At 49.8% G+C, this 8306-nt stretch overlaps 1 long non-coding RNA gene across 1 annotated transcript in view; it reads right to left on the bottom strand.

The window, feature by feature from the left end:
• Positions 1-1982: 1982 nt before the first annotated feature.
• The window catches only part of LOC116968811, an 11483-nt gene continuing 5159 nt past the window's right edge, over positions 1983-8306 (bottom strand). Inside the window, exon 3 of the long non-coding RNA XR_004410535.1 lies at positions 1983-3293. This is a non-coding gene — a long non-coding RNA (uncharacterized LOC116968811). The remainder of the gene's footprint in view (positions 3294-8306) is intronic.

Below are 8306 nucleotides of genomic sequence, written 5' to 3'. Positions count from 1 at the left end.
CCCCTCTGCTTCTCCCTTGCGGCCTCTGTCTCCGCTATGCAGTGTGTCCGGCTGCTCCAGAGGGCTGTTGCTGTTGCTTTTCCCAGCAAAATGTGCAGCAAAATACATCATATAATGAAGCAGTGCAAAATGAGGCGCGGGCCATAACCGGGCAGGATAGGTTTTAGCGCAAGAAATACTACTGAAATGCCGATTTTAATATAATTTTGGCTCATGTCATGATTTTTTTTGCCAGGGGTTGGTGCTGAAAGGCACGCGGTTGGTTGCATATCGAAATAAAAAGATGAAAACCAGTTTCCGGGTGAGCGTTTAAGAAGGAACTGCAGATGCTGGAAAATCGAAGGTAGACAAAAATGCTGGAGAAACTCAGCGGGTGCAGCAGCATAGAAACATAGACAATAGGTGCATGAGTAGGCCATTCGGCCCTTCGAGCCTGCACCGCCATTCAATATGATCATAGCTGATCATCCAACTCAGTATCCTGTACCTGCCTTCTCTCCATACCCCCTGATCCCCTTAGCCACAAGGGCCACATCTAACTCCCTCTTAAATATAGCCAATGAACTGTGGCCTCAACTACCTTCTGTGGCAGAGAATTCCACAGATTCACCACCCTCTGTGTGAAAAATGTTTTTCTCATCTCGGTCCTAAAAGACTTCTCCCTTATCCTTAAACTGTGACCCCTTGTTCTGGACTTCCCCAACATCGGGAACAATCTTCCTGCATCTAGCCTGTCCAACCCCTTAAGAATTTTGTAAGTTTCTATAAGATCCCCCCTCAATCTTCTAAATTCTAGCGAGTACAAGCCGAGTCTATCCAGTCTTTCTTCATATGAAAGTCCTGCCATCCCAGGAATCAGTCTGGTGAACCTTCTCTGTACTCCCTATGGAGCATCTATGGAGCGAAGGTTTCCTTCGCTCCATAGATGCTGCTGCACCCGCTGAGTTTCTCCAGTATTTTTGTCTACCTTCCAGGTGTGTGTCTACAAGCACATTGTGCATCTGCAGATCCCTTTGACCCACAAGCGATGATTCTGTTCCCTGCTTACATTCACCGCTCCCAACTCAGAAAATCACTGCAGATTAACTGGCTGTCAGAAGGAGGGCCCCGATCCGAAACGTCGCCTGTCCATTCCCTCCACAGATGCTGCCTGACCTGCTGTGTTCCTCCAGCTCTTTGCTCTCTTTTGAAAGCATTTCATCGGGATGCATGGCGACATGGTGTCGGAAGTACGCTTTTATTCGTTTGAAATTCTCGGTGAAATATTAACGGTTAAACTCAACTTCTGTTTAAACCTACCGGAGATTTACCACAGCCTTTTCACCAACTTCTCGAGTCTAAGAACACTGCATGGATTGGGCAGTTCCGACACTTTGACAAAGCAATGATGCAGGTGTGTAGCTTGTAGAGTAACCTGCAGGTGGTGCTGTTTACACACACACATGTCTTTGTGTATATGCTGGAGTCCACAGATTTAGAAGCATTGGGATAGAACAGAGACTGTAGGACTGTACAGCCACAATGTCAGTACCAAACATGATGCCAAGACCATCTCTAATCTACCTGCCCATATGCCATATCCTTCCATTCCCTGCATATCCACATGCCTCTGAAACGCCACTATCGCATCTGCCTCCACCACCACCTCCAGCAGCACGTTCCAGGCACCCACCAAAAAAACCTGCCCCTCGCACCTTAAACCTATGCATCCTGGGTAAAAGGTTCTGATTGTCTACCCTATCTACGCCTCTCATCATTTCGTATAAGGCATTCAGGTCTCCCCGCAACCTCTGGGTCTCCAGAGTCTGTCCAACCTCTCCCTGTAGCTGAAACCCTCGAATCCAGGCAGCATTCCGGTAAACCTCTGCACCCTCTCCAGAGCCTCCACACCCTGTAATGGGGGCGACCAGAACTGCACCCAAGACTCCAAATGCAGCCTGACCTCAGTCCTACAGAGTTACGCCATGATGTCCTGACTCTTATACTCAATGCCCCGAGCTAGGATGGCAAGCGTACCACCCGCCTTCATTGCCACTACATTTACTTGTGTTGCCACTGGCAGAGAATTATGGACTTGCACCCCACGATACATCTGCACATTAAATTAGGATACGTGGAATTACAAAGAAATAGAGTTGTCTAAAGTGGACTGAGCAAACACTGTAGAGAATAGTGTAGGAAGGAACTGCAGGTGTTGGTTTATGCCGAAGATATACACAAAGTGCTGGAGTAACTCAGCAGGACAGATAGGCAGCATCTCTGGAGAGAAGGAATGGGCAACGTTTCGGGTCGAGACCCTTCTTCAGCTATAGACGTTGGCCAAGCCGTGACGGGCATTGACGGAGGTAATCCATGACTTCCAGCACGGAGTGTGAATGTCTTGCCCCATGTTCTCCGCCTGTCTTTGGATTCACATTGTTTGTGGTCGCACACCCATCCCGGTTACAGGACCTTAACTCACTCAGACCCAGCACGTGAGTACGGGGGCTCACAATGGTCGCACGCGCGATGTCGGGACAAAGCCTGACGTGGTCCAAGCGAGTCAGGAAGTCGGTCGGAGCAATGAGGGAGAAGCAAGAAGCAGCGGGTGCGAGCTAACACCGATGGACAACGATGGCAGCGACTTGATCCAACCCCCCCCCCCCCCTCACACCAGCCCCATCCACCAACAAGAACCACATGCACGGCCTGATCTGAGATGAGCTGAAGGAAAGGAAACATCTTCCCAAGCTGGAAGAGCCAGGCATTAAGTAACACTTGCGCACGATCGGACAAGGGGCTTGGAATGCGAGTTAGATAGACTTGAGAGGCATGGCAATGAACCACATCAACTGTGTGAAAACTACAATCCATGCGTGGCCCAGATCGGCCCAGTCTGCACAGATTCTGGATCCGTCTTGCATTGCTCAGTGCTGTCGAGTTGAGATGACCTAAAACCACAAGAGGAAAAGGTGAAGAGAGGCGAGTGGCGAGATGTCGCCGATGCCTTGCCTGTCCCGTCCGTGCCGTTCCCGATGTGCCGTCTCCCTCGCTCCCAATCCTGCAAGGAAAATGGCACTTGTGCGGGTTAGAGTCCTGTTGCCAAAACAGCTGAACAGTTGGCATAGGGAGTCAGTGCAAAACGTGTAACGTCAGGGGAGAGAGCAGGAGATGGAGGTTCCAACTGATTACAAAAACGAAAATCACTGCTTGCTGACCTAGAGTTTCACCTCCGCTGCCGAACCGCACCAGCAGACTTACCTGGACTCGAACCGATGGTGCCACACGCGAAGTCAATGAGTGTGATGGGTTCCCTGAAAGGCAGGAAGGAGCAAGCATTGGTATAGTTTGTGGCACAATGCTGTCTGCAGACTGGCTATAAACGATCTCACAAACAGGAACACAAACACATTCCCACACGATGCAATCGATCACCGAGTTACGGAGTTGTGCAGCACGGATACAGGCCCTTCGGCCCACCGAGCCCATGCTGACCTTCATTTTTTTTTTTTTTTTTTAAATTTTATTTATTAGAAGTAAGTGCAATACAGTGGTACCTTTTTACAGGTTCCCAAAATGATGTTAACACAAACATTCTCTGTACAACTTCCTTTTTAAAGAGAGAAATAAGAAAGAGAGAGATAGTAAAAGATAGAGGAGAGTCTAGTGTGTGTGAATAAAAAGAGGGAAAAAGTGATAGTGAGCAAAAGAAATAAGCAAGAAAAGAACACAAAAAAGCTGGGGAAACTCAGCGGGTGCAGCAGCATCTATGGAGCGAAGGAAATAGGCAACGTTTCGGGACGAAACCCTTCCGGGTTTCGGCCCGAAACGTTGCCTATTTCCTTCAGGGTTTCGTCCCAAAACGTCGCCTATTTCCTTCGCTCCATAGATGCTGCTGCACCCGCTGAGTTTCTCCAGCTTTTTTGTCTACCTTCGATTTTCCAGCATCTGCAGTTCCTTCTTCAACACAAGCAAGAAAAGAAAGCAGGAGGGAGATTTTCATATCGCCGCTAGGAGATGATTTTTTATATTCTTGATCATCTTTCACCCAGACCTGAAACTTTTACTTTTTACGATACTGCTGACCTTCACCGCCCAATATATTCATTTTGATTCTCCCCACATTTCCATTAGGTTCGACCCCTCACTCGCACACACCGGGGGCAATTTACGGAGGGGCGATTAACACCCCCCCCCCGTCCCACTAATCTTTGGGATGTGGGAGGAGACTGGAGAAACCTGGGGGAGTAAAAGGGGGAAACCCATGTATTCATAGAGAGAGCATGCTGACCAGTTGCATCGTGGCTTGGTTCGGCAATTTGAGCGCCCTGGAGAGGAAAAGACTACAAAAAGTAGTAAACACTGCCCAGTCCATCATCGGCTCTGACCTCCCTTCCATCGAGGGGATTTATCGCAGTCGCTGCCTCAAAAAGGCTGGCAGCATCATCAAAGACCCACACCATCCTGGCCACACACTCATCCCACACACTCATCTCCCTGCTACCTTCAGGTAGAATTTTTTTTTTTTTCTTTTATTTATATAGCACATTTTTAGTCAACTTGCATTGACCCCAAAGTGCTTCACATAATTACATCCACACACACAGGCAAAGGTGGGTGAAGTGTCTTGCCCAAGGACACACACAGGTAAAGGTGGGTGAAGTGTCTTGCCCAAGGACACAACGACAGTATGCACTCCAAGCGGGATTCGAACCAGCTACCTTCCGGTTGCCAGCCGAACACTTAGCCCATTGTGTCATCTGTCGTCCTAGACCGTTTTAGAAGGTACAGGAGCCTGAAGACTGCAACAACCAGGGTCAGGAATAGCTACTTCCCCACAGCCATCAGGCTATTAAACCTGGCTCGGACAAAACTCTGATTATTAATAACCATTTTCTGTTATTTGCACTTTATCAGTTTATTTATTCATGTGTGTATATATTTATATCATGGTATATGGACACATTTATCTGTTTTGTAGTAAATGCCTACTATGTTCTGTTGTGCTTAAGCAAAGCAAGAATTTCATTGTCCTATACAGGGACACATGACAATAAACTCACTTGAACTTGAACTTGAATGTAGATCAGGGCAGCACAAGGACAGGCCGTTCGGCCCACAATGTTTGTGCTGAACATGATGCCAAGCTGAACTGATCCCCTCTGCCTGCACGTAATCCATGCCTGCATTTCCATGTGCCTGTCCCAATCTCTCCCAGTAGCTGAAACCCTCTGATCCAGGCATCATTCTGGTAAACCTCCTGTGCACCCTCTCCAGAGCCTCCACACCCTGTTATGGGGGCGACCAGAACTGCGCGCAAGACTCTAAATGCGGCCTGACCAAAAGTCCGATGGAGCTGCATCTCATGGACATAGAGGGAACGTGCAAACTCCAAACGGACAGCACCCGAGGTCAGGGTAGAACCCGGGTCTCTGGTGCCGTGCGGCAGCAGCTCTACCCGCTGCTCCACCGTGCTGCCGCCCCTGAAGTATTTTCTCTCAAATCCCCGCGCGGGATAACAGCGGGCGTCCTTTCCCCATGTCTGGCTTACTACCCTGCTAGCCCTCTCTCTCTCCCCCCTCTTTGGGAGAAGGGAAGATGGGAGAAGTAGCTGTATCCCTCTCAGTGGGGGGGCGGGAGGGGGGAGGGAAAGGGGAAATGTTTTCTTTCTTTGGGATGATATTTTGTCTAAAATTGCCGTTGAAAATGGCCGCTCCTTCTCTTTCTATCTCTCTCCCTGCCTTGGAATCTGTGCAAGTCTTCACAAGTTGGTCTCTCGCTGGGAAATTGTGGAAATGGCCAGCCACGTTATCACTTGCTCTTTTGTTGTCTCTTTGAGTCTGCATCTGTCCTCATCCCCTCTCATTTCAGTCTGGGCATGACAAAATGGTGGCTGCCTCTCCAGAGGAGTACATGAAATGGCTTCCGCGTGTGTGTGTGTGTGTCACTCTCTCCAGGAGCACGTGAAATGGCCACGCTCTCATTCTCTCAATCTGTGTGTATCTGCCTCCCTCCCCCTCTCTCTGTCCTGTCTGTTTGCCTGTCTCTCCCTCTCACTTCACCCTTTCAGGGAACATGTTAAAATGTGAGATTTGTCTCTCTCTCTCTTCCCTGCACTGTACAAACGGCCGGTCTCTCTCTGTCTCTCTCTCTCTCCAAATGCGTCATTCTCTGACCCTATTTTCTCTCAGAGAACTTGTTAAAATGTTTGCTTTCTCTCTCCCCCCCCCCCCCCCCCATCCAGGAGTGTGTGAAATGGTCTCTCTCTCTCTCTCTCTCTCTCTCTCTCTCTCTCTCTCTCTCTCTCTCTCGGAGAACGTGAAATGGTGGCTCTCTCTCTCTCTCCCTCTCGCTCTCTCTCGCTCGCTCTCTCTCGGAGAACGTGAAATGGTCTCTCTCTCTCTCTCTAGGAGAATGAGGAAATGCTTTCTCTGTGGATCTGCTTCTCCCATCCCCCCTACTCACCCTCCCCTCTCCCTCGCCCTCTCCCTCTCCCTCTCCCGTACGAAAAATGTGTAGAAAAGGTGTAAAAAAAAATGGTTGTTTTTTCCTCGTTCCTTCCAGGGCTGTGAAAATGCTCTCACGCTCTGTGTATATCTGCATCTTTCACTACCCCCACTCTCACCCTGGGAACATCGAGATCTTTGTTTTATCTCTCTATATATACATATATATATATCTGCTTCTCTCTCCCACCTCCCTCTTCCTCTCTGTTTCTCTGGGAAGATGTTGAACTAGTTGTTTCTCTCCCATTTCACCATCACACGTTCCTTCCCCTCCCCCCCCCTCTCTCTCTGTATATATATGCTTCTCTGCCCCCCCCTCTCTATATATGCTTCTCTGCCCCCCCCCTCTCTATATATGCTTCTCTGCCCCCCCCCTCTCTCTCTGTATATATATGCTTCTCTGCCCCCCCCCTCTATATATGCTTCTCTGCCCCCCCCCTCACTCTCTATATATGCTTCTCTGCCCCCCCCTCTCTCTCTGTATATATATGCTTCTCTGCCCCCCCCCCCTCTCTATATATGCTTCTCTGCCCCCCCCTCTCTATATATGCTTCTCTGCCCCCCCCCTCTCTATATATGCTTCTCTGCCCCCCCCCTCTCTGTATATGCTTCTCTGCCCCCCCCCCTCTCTATATATGCTTCTCTGCCCCCCCCTCTCTATATATGCTTCTCTGCCCCCCCCCCTCTCTATATATTTTCTCTGCCCCCCCCCCTCTCTGTATATGCTTCTCTGCCCCCCCCTCTCTGTATATGCTTCTCTGCCCCCCCCCCTCTCTGTATATGCTTCTCTGCCCCCCCCTCTCTATATATGTTTCTCTGCCCCCCCCTCTCTATATATGCTTCTCTGCCCCCCCTCACTCTCTATATATGCTTCTCTGCCCCCCCCCTCTCTATATATGCTTCTCTGCCCCCCCCCTCACTCTCTATATATGCTTCTCTGCCCCCCCCTCTCTCTATATATGCTTCTCTGCCCCCCCCCCTCTATATATGCTTCTCTGCCCCCCCCATCTCTATATATGCTTCTCTGCCCCCCTCTCTCTATATATGCTTCTCTGCCCCCCCTCTCTATATATGCTTCTCTGCCCCCCCCCATCTCTATATATGCTTCTCTGCCCCCCTCTCTCTGTATATGCTTCTCTGCCCCCCCCCCTCTCTATATATGCTTCTCTGCCCCCCCTCTCTCTATATATGCTTCTCTGCCCCCCCCCATCTCTATATATGCTTCTCTGCCCCCCTCTCTCTATATATGCTTCTCTGCCCCCCTCTCTCTATATATGCTTCTCTGCCCCCCCCTCTCTCTATATATGCTTCTCTGCCCCCCCATCTCTATATATGTTTCACTGCCCCCCCCCCTCTCTATATATGCTTCTCTGCCCCCCCCTCACTCTCTATATATGCTTCTCTGCCCCCCCCTCTATATATGGTTCTCTGCCCCCCCTCTCTCTATATATATGCTTCTCTGCCCCCCCCATCTCTATATATGCTTCTCTGCCCCCCCCTCACTCTCTATATATGCTTCTCTGCCCCCCCTCACTCTCTATATATGCTTCTCTGCCCCCCCTCTCTCTCTATATATGCTTCTCTGCCCCCCCCTCACTCTCTATATATGCTTCTCTGCCCCCCCCTCTATATATGGTTCTCTGCCCCCCCTCTCTCTATATATATGCTTCTCTGCCCCCCCATCTCTATATATGCTTCTCTGCCCCCCCCTCTCTATATATGCTTCTCTGCCCCCCCCTCACTCTCTATATATGCTTCTCTGCCCCCCCTCTCTCTCTATATATGTTTCTCTGCCCCCCCTCTCTGTATATGCTTCTCTGC

This window comes from Amblyraja radiata, chromosome 46 (assembly GCF_010909765.2).
Source record: "Amblyraja radiata isolate CabotCenter1 chromosome 46, sAmbRad1.1.pri, whole genome shotgun sequence".
Classification (NCBI taxonomy): Eukaryota; Metazoa; Chordata; class Chondrichthyes; order Rajiformes; family Rajidae; genus Amblyraja; species Amblyraja radiata.
Note: the sequence above shows the minus strand (reverse complement) of the source record. Positions and strands in the feature narration are given on the sequence as shown.